Here is a 12228-nt window from a genome sequence, read left to right as displayed (position 1 = left end):
TGAGCATGTGAGTATGTGAGCACGTGTGCCTCTCTGTATGACTGTGTGTGTGTTTGTGTTCCTGTGTGTGGTATGATTAGTGTGTGTATGTGTGCCCCAAGTCATGTACTATGGGAGTGCCCCGAGGCAAGGAAGAACTCTCCAGGCTTAGTTACTCATGGCCCAGACACAGCTTATCCGAGAACATATTTCAAAATAGACCTTGCTGCATTTGTCACGGGGAACTTCCTGCTACCCGGGGCACAAGGCAACTTCTTAGAGTTGCAGCTTGGGAGGGACCTCTCTGAGGCATAGAATGTTAGCGTCTGAAGGGGTCTTGGAGCTGCTCTCCTGAAAAGCCTCATGGTACAAAGGGGGATACTGAGGCCCAGAGTCACACAGCTGTTATGGGTAGGGCCAGGCTTGGAATTCAGATCTCCTGCATCTCCAGAGTCTCCCACCAAGATATACCCTCTGCCTCCTTTGTCATTTATTCATTCATTTAGCAAATGTTTACCGACTACCTGTTAAGTGCTAGATACTGCGCAAGGCTCTAAGATACAGAGAAGGACCTTGCCTCAAGGAGCTTTCCTCCCAGTGTGGGGAGATGGACTATCAACCAGTAACCAAGTTGAAAGATAATTCTAGATCCTAGTGAGTACTTGAGATCAAGAAGTCAGGGTGATGTGGTCCCTACTTCAGCAGAGGTGGTCAGGAAGGGTCTCTGTGGGGTGACACCAGAGCTGAGGCCATAGTCGGGGAGCCAGCTCCTCACCCTTGGATATCCAGACCCATTTCCTAATTGGCCTTGTAGGGGCAGGCAGAGTTGTCAGACCTACTATAAATCAGGAGGCCTCGGCTACTCCCCTAATCTGATTCTGACAGGAAGTGACAAGTAAAACTTCTTTTCTGAGAGGTCTAGAGGAACCGTCCTCCCTCAGAGAAGGGTAAAGCTAAGAAACAAGTAGACCCTGAGGCCATGGAGAACCAGGAATCAGCACTGGGGCTGCTGAGGAGCCATCCCTCTCGGTCCATGCCCTGGGGTGCTGGTTCAGCCTTCACAAAAATAATAGTTACCTCTGATGTTATAGAAGCATTTAGTATGTGCTGTAGTTGCATTTGTGCATTTATTCCCCTCAACATAACCTAGGAAATGGGCATTGCTATCACCCCATTTAAAAAATGTATTTTTTATTGAGAAATATCCAAACACACATAGTGCAACCATAATATACAATCAGCGGCTCACAATATCATCACATAGTTGTGTATTCATCACCATGATAATTTTTAGAACATTTGCATCACTCTAGAAAAAGAAATAAAAAGAAAAAAAAAGAGCTCGTACATCCCATACCCCTTACCTCTCCCTCTCATTGACTCACAGTATTTCAATCTACCCAATTTTTACCCTTTATCTCCCCCTATTATTTATTTATTTTTTATCCTTATTTTTTTCTAACTCATCTGTCCATACGCTGGATAAAAGGAGCATCACACACAAGGTTTTCACAATCATGTGGTCACATTATAAAACCTATATAGTTATGCAATTGTCTTCAAGAATCAAGGCTACTGGAACACAGTTCAATAATTTCAGGTACTTTCCTCCAGCCACTCCAATACACCATACACTAAAAAGAAATACCTATATAATGCATGAGAATAATCTCCAGGATAACCTCTTGACTCTGTTTGAAATCTCCCAGCCACTGAAACTTTCTTTTGTCTCATTTCAATCTTCCCTCTTTGGATCAAGAAGACTTTCTCAATCCAATAATGCTGGGTCCCGGTGAATCCTGGGATTTCTGTCTCACATTGCCAGGGAGATTTACACCCCTGGGAGTCATGTCCCACATAGCAGGAGGGCAGTGAGTTCACCTGCCAAGTTGATTTAGAGAGAGAGGCCAGAGCTGAGCAACAAAAGAGGCTGTCTGGGTATCACCCCATTTTACAGATGAGGAAAGTGAGGCCCTGTTAAAGAGCTGGGCTACCACACCCACTCAGATCTGTGTGACTACAGAGGCCAGGGCCCCTGAACACATGCCCTAGCCTCCACTGCCTGCCTGCCTGGCCTGACATGGACCCTGCTCCAGAATGGGCCACTGGGTACCCTGAGATCACCCTGCCTGCTCTCAGAACACCAACGACTCAGTCCTTATAACCTGCCACGTGGCCCCAAATTTATGCTTCAACTTTCACTGGCCACAAACAGCATGGTCCTAACAGCACCTACTCTGCTCCAGGAGCGTGGGGCCCTTTCCCATGCATGATGGCAATCTTTGCATAACGCTACAAGGCTGGGATTATTTATTTCATTTTACACCTGAGCAAGGTGAAGGGGCTGGCTCCAGGTTACTCAGGTGACCTGACCCCAGCACTTGATAGTTCTCCACTTTTCCCACTAGCATCTACCAACATGTCCTGGAGCTTGTTGGAGTGTTGGGAGGTGCTTGCTGGTTAAGAGCTCAGTCTGCTTCACCTTGTTTAAGCTTCAAAATCGGTTGACTACTTCCCACCAACAGCCACGACCTGTGCAGGTCAAATTCATGCCTCAGCAATGCTGCAAATGACAGAAAGTCTCCAAACTCTGGGGTTACTCCCAAACACTTGAAACTGCAAATGCTGAAATGGTCAATGCCAAGGGTTTTCTGTGTCTACAACTCAGATGCAAGAGAATAAGTATAAAATAGCACAGGCCTGTCTTGGTGTGGGACTCTAAGCTAATTGACTTAGCTTTCAGAGCCTGGTTTTCCCCATCTGAAAAATAAGGTTATATATAATAATACTCACTTCATAGGGTTGGGGCTGGGTAAAACCAAGATAACATGTATGTAAGCACCCAGCGTGGTGCCTGACACATGGTTGGTGCTCAGTAAAGACTTGTGGGTCCAACTGGTTGATAGAAAGTTGGCCTCAAGACCAGAGGACTGGTGATGCTTGATGATGGGATGGAAATTTCAACTTCCTGAGTTTCCAGGGCATTGCTCAGAGGTCTTCAACTGCCTCCCCACGGTACTTGGGCCCAGCAAGCACATGACTCTCCTTCTGGCACTCTTCTCTTTGAGGCAGAGGCTCAGGCCCCAAGCTCTGCAGCTCATGACAAGCCTTGAGGAGGAAGCAGCGGATTTTTCAGCTGGCTGTGCCCCTGTGCTGCAGCTGCATGAGGGAAGTGAACACCCATTAGGGAAGTTCCTGCTGCAAACACTCAGCTGAGAAACATTGTGGGGAAAATCCACCAGGCTGCCGGACTCTGGGAATGGGTACCTCCAGGAGTGGCTCAGGCAAACCACTTTTTGTTGCTCTAGCCTGGGGGGTGGTAGCAGCTTCCTGTTGGTGTTACTCTGCAGGCTGTCTTTGGATTCCCTTTGTGGCCTTCCCTCTCATCTCCTAGGTAACCAAGTGCCAGTATTCAGTTCCCTCTGTAGGAAATACCTAGAGGGATTTCTCATTCTCTGTTAGACCCTGAGGTCCAGATTGGTGAGGTCCCTTGTCCAGTACCAAAGAGCTTGCCTGTAGCAGCCCATCCTTTGATTCCTTGGCCCTCTGTCCTCTTTGGGAGATCTGCCTTCCTCATACCAGCGCTGCACCGACCTTTTTGCCAACTTCCCTCTTCTTTGTGAAAGGCCGTCTGAGAATACAGTGAACTTAAGGAATCTCATCAAGTGGATCCCAATGACTGACACTTGGGTCACCAAGAGGAAGGTAGAACCACATTGGGTCTGTCCAAGGTGTTCTGTAGCCACAGAGGAGAGGCAGCCTCTGGAACATATGCCTAAGGTTCCCTCTTGCTGTCTCCCCCCAGTTTTCCTCTAGAGCCCACCATTGTCCAAACCAAGCCACACAAAAGCATGGAGATTACAAGGTGCAGGTATTGGTCCCTCAGAGCAAGAGGAGTGCAAACAGGCCAGGATGGGCACATTCCCCTTCTGTGTGCCATGGCAGGGGTCTCTGAGGACCCTTGCTCTCTGAGAGTCCATGAGTCTAGGACTCTTAGAGCAAAGACACAAATTATCCTGGGTTCTTATACCAGTTCTGATCCTGTTTGACCTTTTGCTACCTCCTCTCTCTGGCCTTAGCATTCCCATCTGCTCAATGGAAGGGTTGGTCAGGCTGATCCAGGAGGGCCCTGGAAGAAGACCCTGGGTATGTGGGCTGGTTCCTCATTCATATCCAGGCCACAATCCTCCAGAAGCTCCTCTCAGGAATCTACTGGCCCCTCCATCCCTGCCTGCGTGCTGTCCCCAGCTGGAGCCTAACCAGTCCTGTGGCCTCTTTTCCCAGTAGTCTAATCTTCATGAGCTTGAGAGGCCATCATCCATGGGCCCAAGTCCCCCACCCTGCAGGGCAGGAGTCATTCTCACTGGTGGTGGCTCTGCCTTCTGCATGGGCTGAGCAGCTCTTTCTCCCCCAAGAGAGCAGGAGCACAGCCTGGCCCAGACTGCGGTCCACTTGAACTTCCCTCTCATACTGTCCCACTTCCCTCCCACTGCCTCGAGCTCTGCCTTTCTTCTTTCCCTAAAAGGAACAGAACTGGCCAGTTTCTAGAAAGATTTCTATAAAGACTCCCAGAGAGGCATAGACCAGGGGAGGCCACTGGGATCCGTCCTACAGAAGCTGAGGTCAGGCCCTTCTAAGGTCTCTACAGGCTCTCAACTACCAACTTCCTGAGCAGGTTAGAATGTACCCACTTCCCACATTGAAACACTTCGAATCACTATAGGAATTGAGGTTTGCTACAGTTGACAAGTTGTCTTAATATTATAATTTTCAGTCATTTAATTAAACGTGTAGGAATTTCAAGCTTCCCATTACTGAGTTCAGACCCTGTACTGTGATATCTCAATCTAATCATCAAAATAGCATTCTATGGTTAAATGGTTAAATCCCATTTTACAGGGGGAGAAAACAGGATAAGAGAGGTCCAGTACTTTGGCTAAGGCCACACAGTCAACGAGCATTGGGGCCAGCATCTCTGTACAGCCCAGGCCTCTGCCAGCATCTCTCTCCCTGACCCCTACATTCCTGGCTCTGTTCATGGAGAACACTGAAGACTGCCCTGGAGCAGGGGCCATGCCTCATGAGAAGGGCTCAAGACTGCCAAACAGGCTGGCCTGCTGAACAGAGCCCTCTCCCTGGCCCATTTAGGTGCTTGATGCCAGCACCACAGGACTTCGCCCAAGTGGGAGCTGCAGAGCACATAGTTTACCTGCCAGAAGCCTGGAGGTAGGAAAGCAAACACCATAAATCATTAGGAAACCCATGTAAATATTTTATAGCTGCAACAGTAAATAATGCAGCTCCCTGGACAGACCCAACCCAGTTCATCTTTCCTACATTCAACACCCAGGATAGTCTGTCTGTGTGTCTCTCAGGTCTTTTATTTTTTAAACAAATGCTTAGTGTGGCCCTGTGCTGGGCATTTTCACATGCACTGTCTTCACTGCCTAGCCTTTGCTCAGGGTGCTCCCTTTGCCTGGAATAGCCTTCCCCCTAAGCCTGGCTAATATTCATCCTCCTCCTTCAGGAATCACCTCCTCCAGGAAGCCTTCATTGATTTCCTAGATAGGAGCTGAATCTCCTCTTGCTACCACAGTCCCAGGGCTTCTCCTATCTGAGCTTTGCTCACTCTGTGTGGTCATTTTCTGGAGACTTCTCTGTTCTCCCTCTAAGTGTCCGTTCCATGAAAGCAGTCATATCCCTGGAACTGAGTGCAGAGCCTGGATTAGAGTAGATGCTCAACAAATAATAGTGAGGGACAAAATAAGTTACTTTGCTTAAGCCTTGAAATAAGTCTTTGTTGCAGGAGTTATTGGTTTTATTATTGCTTATCCTTGTTTTACAAACAGAAAACTGAGGCTCCAAGTGGCAGTGCTGGGATTAACCTCAGCTTGTCTGACCCAAGTCAATAACCCTCTGTAGATCTCAGGTTTCTTGAGCCAGGGCCCTTTATTTCCACTCATGGGAGTCCTTAATCCCACCCAGTGGCTGCTAATCCACAATGAATGGCTGGGAAAGGCAAGGAGAGGTCTGTCCACTGAGTGTCTTGGGAGCAGGAAGCCTGGGAAAGGCTACTTGAAGACCCCCGAGCAGCTCTGAAAAGATGTCCTTCCAGGGAAGGTCTCAGGTCCGGGACGGAGGGGCCTGTGGAGGGTGGTCTGTGGTAGTAATCCAGATATCTTCCAGCCAAAAGCACGGCGACACTTTGGGGCCAGGCCGCCTCTCTAACCAGGCCATCGCAGCCTGGCAGGAACCTGAGACGAGAAGACAGATGATCCTCTCTGCCTTCTCCCCATCCTGTGTCAGGCGCTGAGAACGAGGACAAAGAAATCAGGGCACCAGCAGTGCAAGGTGGGACAGGACAAGGACAGCTTTGCACAAAAAGCCTTGGCCCTAAGCCTGGCCTCGATCCCGCACCAGGGGGCGGGCAACAGAAGGGAGGGTAAATGGGTTTCAACTCATTTGCTAATTTCAGTTGGTTGCCAATGTGTCTTCCTGGAGTTGTGTTGAGAAGGATTCTGAGCTGTCTCCCTCCGGACTCAGCAAGAAGTGCTGTAATCAGTTAGCACAGATTGCTAGGAATTTGCCATCCCTTCCTTCCATCCTTCCTCAGTACTAAGCGCAGAGTAGGAAAGCAATATGGTTTTGTGACTTGATTGTTGGCTAATAAGGTCATTGCAGAAGACATTTGGAGTTACCACTGACTGTGGAGACAAGGGATATGCACATGTGCCTCTTTACATTTTTTTTTTCATGGGCAGGCACCGGGAAACGAACCTAGGTCTCTGGCATGGCAGGCAAGAACTCTGCCTGCTGAGCCACCGTGGCCCGCCCCTCTTTACTCTTCTGTCTGCGAGAACCAGGGAGAAAAGACTGTGAGGAGGTAATAGGCAGAAAGTGAGAAGTAGGCTAGACATCCGTAAGAACTTCCTGGCAGTGAGGGGTGTGACCCAGAACCTAGGGACAAGGGCAGTCACATCTCTGCCCACACTAATCAGCAGAGACCAGGAGTTTTCCAAGGCAAATTCCAAAGATAAATTTTGAAAGAGGTTTAAGCAGGTTAGCCTTGCGCTGCGGGAGGCCATGCCTGAGCCGCCCGTACCTGACAGACTCAGACAACTCTACTGGGCCTGGGACAGTGCAAGGGTCACAAGCCATTCTTGGTGGGATTCCTGCATGGGGCCCTGATGATGCACATCTCCCCAAGATGAAAGTGGGAGGTGGGGGATGAGGTCAGAATCTTTTTTTTTTTCATTGACAAATCTTCACACACATACATTCCACACGTGGTGTACAATCAGTGGCTCACAATATGATCACATAGTTGTGTATTCATCACCAGGGTCATTTTTTAGAATATTTTGGGGGTTGGAATTTTACAGGGACCTGGGCAGGGACAGGCAGGAGGTTCCCTCCGGGTTGGGAAAATCTGGGCAGACCCCTTGGGGAAGGTGGCAGGGCTGAGAGGGTGACTGTAAGACAGCCCGGTTGAGTGTGTTTACTCTCAGTCTCTCATTTCGCCTTGGACTCCCACCCCACGAAATTGCACAGGAAGGGTCTACACAACCCTTTGCTATTGGGGAAGGAGCCTTGGGAAGGGGGGCACTCTCCTTCCCCGGACACTTCCACATTGGCCGCCTGTCTGACTCCATCGAGGCCAGTTACCAATTGTCCCCACGTTGCTTCTGTGACTTTGGGGGGCAGCCTAGCTTAGTGGTTGTGAACTCTGGCCTGGGATTCAGAGCGGCCTAGGGTATGAGGCCCAGTTGGCCACCTCCTGGCTATATGATCGTGGTCATGTCATTTAGCCTCCCTGACCCCCAGTTTCCCCTCCTGTAAAATAAGGCTAACGATTGTATCTACATTGCAGGGATTTGGGGGGACCCTGTAAGTTAATGACAGTCAAGTGGTAGCTCAGGCTTTAGTAGGTAGTAAGCACTTGAATTACTGTCCTTATGATTTAATCTGAGACAAAGTTCACATTCTCTGAACTTTCTACAGAGTGATTCCACCCAGACTTCCAGGGAACCCTGTCTAAAATTAGTAGGTAAGCAGGCTCGTGGCTGGGTCCCTGGGGCTAGGGGCTTCGGATGCTCTGGACCGGAAGACCTGGAGCGGAGCAGCGGCTCCCTACGACCACTGGACCTGTCCAGCTCTGGGCTGTGGGCACAGCCAGCCAGCCCAGGCCACCTATAATTACCTTCTGGCAGAGCTCTGAAGTACTAGGCGGGGACGGTAATTTCCAGGTTTTATTTTGATACCCAGACAATGCCCTTGAGCTGCCCCACACTGGCTGGGCATTGCCAGACATAGGCAAAGGTTGAATTCCTCATTGGAGAGGCCCTTCCAAGGAGGCTGACCTCTGAGTGCAAGTTCAAAGGTTCAGGGTCCCATGGTCTCCATGGACCCACCTCTGCCCAGGTCCTGGGGAGCCTGGGGCTGTTGAGCAAGCGGATGGAAAGCACCCCAGGACCTCTCAGACAAAGTATAGGTCCAGAGTGTAGAGCACAGTGGGCTCTCTTTGCATGGGGGCCTGGAGCCTCTCCATCCTTGCCCTCCTTCCTTCTCCCCATCAGCCACCCAGGACTTGGTCTCACACGGGAAGATGCCGGCATGACTTGCATCATATTGGCTTGGAGCAAGGGTGCCTTAAGTGAAAACCCTGAACTTGAGCCATCTCTGGAGGATATGCACCCTGGCTTGCGCACACCTGGCCCTTCCATATGTCCTTGCACACTCAGGCTCTCCCACCTCTGCCAGGCTTCTCATGCACCACCATGCACACACAGACACCTGCACAGTCTCCCATGACAGTGACTGCCAGGGTGACAATGAAGGAAGTGGTGGTGACATTTCATCTAGAATACCCCCATCTTGAGGCAAAAAGAGAGGTGAGGACCCTGGGAGTCAAGCTGAAAGAGGGAAGAAGGAGTCCCATGCGCATTTGTGTGTGTCTGGACACTCACAGGTATTAGCACAGGCAGGCCTGCCCTGAGCTGCTTAATCATGCACTGCTGCTGTTCCTGATTGTCTTGGGTACATCTCTGCCTTTGGCATCTGAGCCCCATGGTAGAATCGGGATGTCTCTGGGTCCCACAGAAGGGCTTCCAGGGCAGGGCCAGGGCAGGGCCCACCAGCACTCTTAGGTGCAGGGAGCCCTAGAGATCCAGGTCAGCCCCAGCCAGCTTAACTTCCATGGAGCTGCCCTCCTAGATCCTTGCCCTATGGAGGCTCAGGGCACGGGGAGAGTGAATAAACATGCAGTTGGCAAATGTTGCTGGGTGCTGCCTCTGGGCACAGGGATACCACCATGGGAAAGCCAGTCCTCACTGAGTGCATGCTGGATTGCTGGCCCTCAAGGGGTGGGAGCCATCTGTGTGGTAGTGGAGAGGAGTTGGAGGAGAGAACACAGGCCTTAAGGGAGTGACCTTGGAGCTAAGGACAAAATAAAGACAGAGGCTTTTCAGATCTGAAGTTCCCCAGGAAGGTCACATAACAGAACCACATCTCGGGGCACTAGATTGCCCAGAGACCCAAAAGTCTAGGGTGCAGAATTGACAGTGAAGGAAAGGAAGGGCTTTTGAGGCCAGCCAGGAAATCCCTAAACATATCCACACCCTCAGCCACGAGTTTGTTGCCCAGAGCCCATCATTAACACCCGAGCCTCCCACACTCACAGAGCAAAGGTCAGGAGGGCAAAGGTTGGTAGAGAAGTGTCCCCGGACTCACACCCATGTGTTCGCTCTCATGTGGGCAAGCCTGGCACTCCTGGTGCCAGTGATAATCAGCTTCCACCACAGCCTTGGATGGTGGGGGGTGCTGAACATGAGGGGTGTCCCAGGCTCTGCGTCTCCACCCTGCACCACCTGCACCGTTTGCAGCAGGGGGCAGGTCACTCTCGCCCTTGCCATTGTGAACCCAGGAGACCCACGAAGCATAACTATGAACAATAAAGGCCATTTCTTCATTTGTTCATACATTTAAAGGTGTTTGTCATGCTCATTCCTGTCTCCAGAACTTTGTCCTTGCTGCTTCCTCTGTCTAGATTGCCCTCCCTTTGGATCATCTGCACTCCAGATTCTGCCTGGCAAACCCCCTTTGCAAGGTTTCATTTCCCATTATCTTCAGCCCAGGTCCAAGCACAGGCCTGGCTGTTTGATGCCATCCAAGGGCACTGTTAAGTGTGAATCCCCCACTAACCCCTGGGTGAGTTACCCCAGGTAACCCAGGCCAAACCACACTGCCAGCCATAACCAGTCTCTTGAGAACCCTGTGCTCCAGGCCCCACAGGCTTGCTTCAGCATTCCTAGAATTGGCGTTGGACATAGCAAGGGGCTACTGATTACCTCTGTGCCTTTGCCCAGGCTATTCATTCTGCCTGGAGTGCTTTCTCTGCCTTTCTACCACTGCCCACTCATGAATTCCTTCCTATCCTTCCTTGCTCATGTCCACTGACACCCCTTCCTCGGTTCCTGCACAGGGCCTAGCACATAGTAGGTACAGGATGGAAAGAACACTGAATCATATTTTACATTTGGCTCTCTTGTACTCTTTAGCTGGTACCTGGCAAGTCACTTTGTCTCTTGAGACCTCAGTCTCCCCATGTATATGTTGGGGAGTGAAATGGGATGGTTTGGAGGGCTGTTAGCATTATTCTTCTAAAAGTTTAAAGATTTTGTGCAGAGAGCTTCAGGCCATGTAAGCTTCCCTTTCCCACTCCAAAACGAACCCTGACAATAAGTCACAACAGCAGAACTAGCAAGAATCTACTCAAAGTATTTATTCTGTTCCAGGCAGTGTGCTAGATCCTTCTCTTGTCTACTTTCCATGAGCCCCTAAGGGGCTACTCATAGCCCCATTGGCAGATGTGAGCCAGAGAGGGGAGCTGATTTACCCAAAGCCAAACCCAAATGGCCCTGGGGCAACCCTAACTGCAGGCCAGCGCCTCCACCATGGCCCCTGCCCTTCAACACAGTTGCTCCAGCCGAAAGGATAGGCCCTTTCACGAATTCATTCTCCTGACTCTCTCACCGGCAATGGACATAGGGACAGCACCTGGGCTGCCCTGAGGACTGGGATGTGGAAGGGAAGAGGGGGCCTGAAGGGCACCTGCTCAGGCGTGCAGCAGCAGGGAGGGTCCAGCCTAGTACCCCACTAGGCCAAAGAAAGTAGCTGCCTGAGTTTCCAAATCTCGCTGGACTCCATCCCGCCCTTTGGTGAGGACACAGGCCAAAGTCCAAGTTGCCCTCTGTGTCTGGTCCAAGCAAGTTTTGCAAAACATCAGCCAGTTTCTTGAGATGTTGTCCTGGTCTTGCCTTGTTATCACTGACCACCTGGGCAGCAGAACTGGCCCCCATCACAGTGCCCATCCTTTGTCCAGGGGAAGCGGGGTCCCTTTATAGGTTCCAAAGCTCAGGACATGTGGACAAGCCAGACCCTGGCTCTGGCCTCTGTCCCCTCCCACTCCCTATGGATTCATGTGAGCCTCAGTTTCCTCATCTGTGGTTTGGGACCAGGATGCCTGGTTCACCCAAGTATAGGCAATTAGATGCAAGGCTTTGGTCTCTATCCTGGGAGATCCATGGCAGGTTTCTGGGCTGGAGAATGAGTGATCCTTGACATTTCAGGAGAATCGCTATGGCTCCTGTGAGGAGAGGAATTGTTGGGGGGGTGGGGGTAGGGGAATCCTGAGTAGAGGAGACTGCAGATGTTCAAGCAACGGACACTGGTGACCCAGCCAGGTTGGTGGCTGTGGGAAGAAATGAACAGATTGAGGAGTCAGAATGGAGAGACTGAGGCACCAAGAAGGTATAGAGACCTACACAAGTTTCCACAGTGGCCTGGGGCCTGGCTGAGGTGAGGTCCTCTTAGAGATTAGTGTTGTGTGTGGGTGAGGATAAGCATGGGAGGGGGAGAAGGAGGCTGGAAACTCTTCTACCTTCTCCTGTTGGAGCAAAGCTTCCACCTGAGGGAAGAAAAGTCCATTTGTTCCTCCTCTGTTCCATGGCTATGCTATGCACACCCACATAGCAACCCCCATCCGTGTCTGTGGTTTGGCTGCCTTCATAAAAGCCTGGGGGTTGTGCAGACTTCTTTGAGATCTTCTTCTCTATGGTGGGTGGTGTGGGTAGAAAGAAAGACCTGGAGCTTTCTGCCATCCCCTCCCCTTTAAGCACACCATACACACACACACACGTACACACACAGCCATACACATCAGCTGGCACCCAGGTGCACGCACATGCACCC

This window comes from Tamandua tetradactyla, chromosome 15, assembly GCF_023851605.1.
Source record: "Tamandua tetradactyla isolate mTamTet1 chromosome 15, mTamTet1.pri, whole genome shotgun sequence".
NCBI classification, from domain to species: domain Eukaryota; kingdom Metazoa; phylum Chordata; class Mammalia; order Pilosa; family Myrmecophagidae; genus Tamandua; species Tamandua tetradactyla.
The sequence above is the reverse complement of the archived record's forward strand: the minus strand, read 5'-3'. Positions refer to the sequence as shown.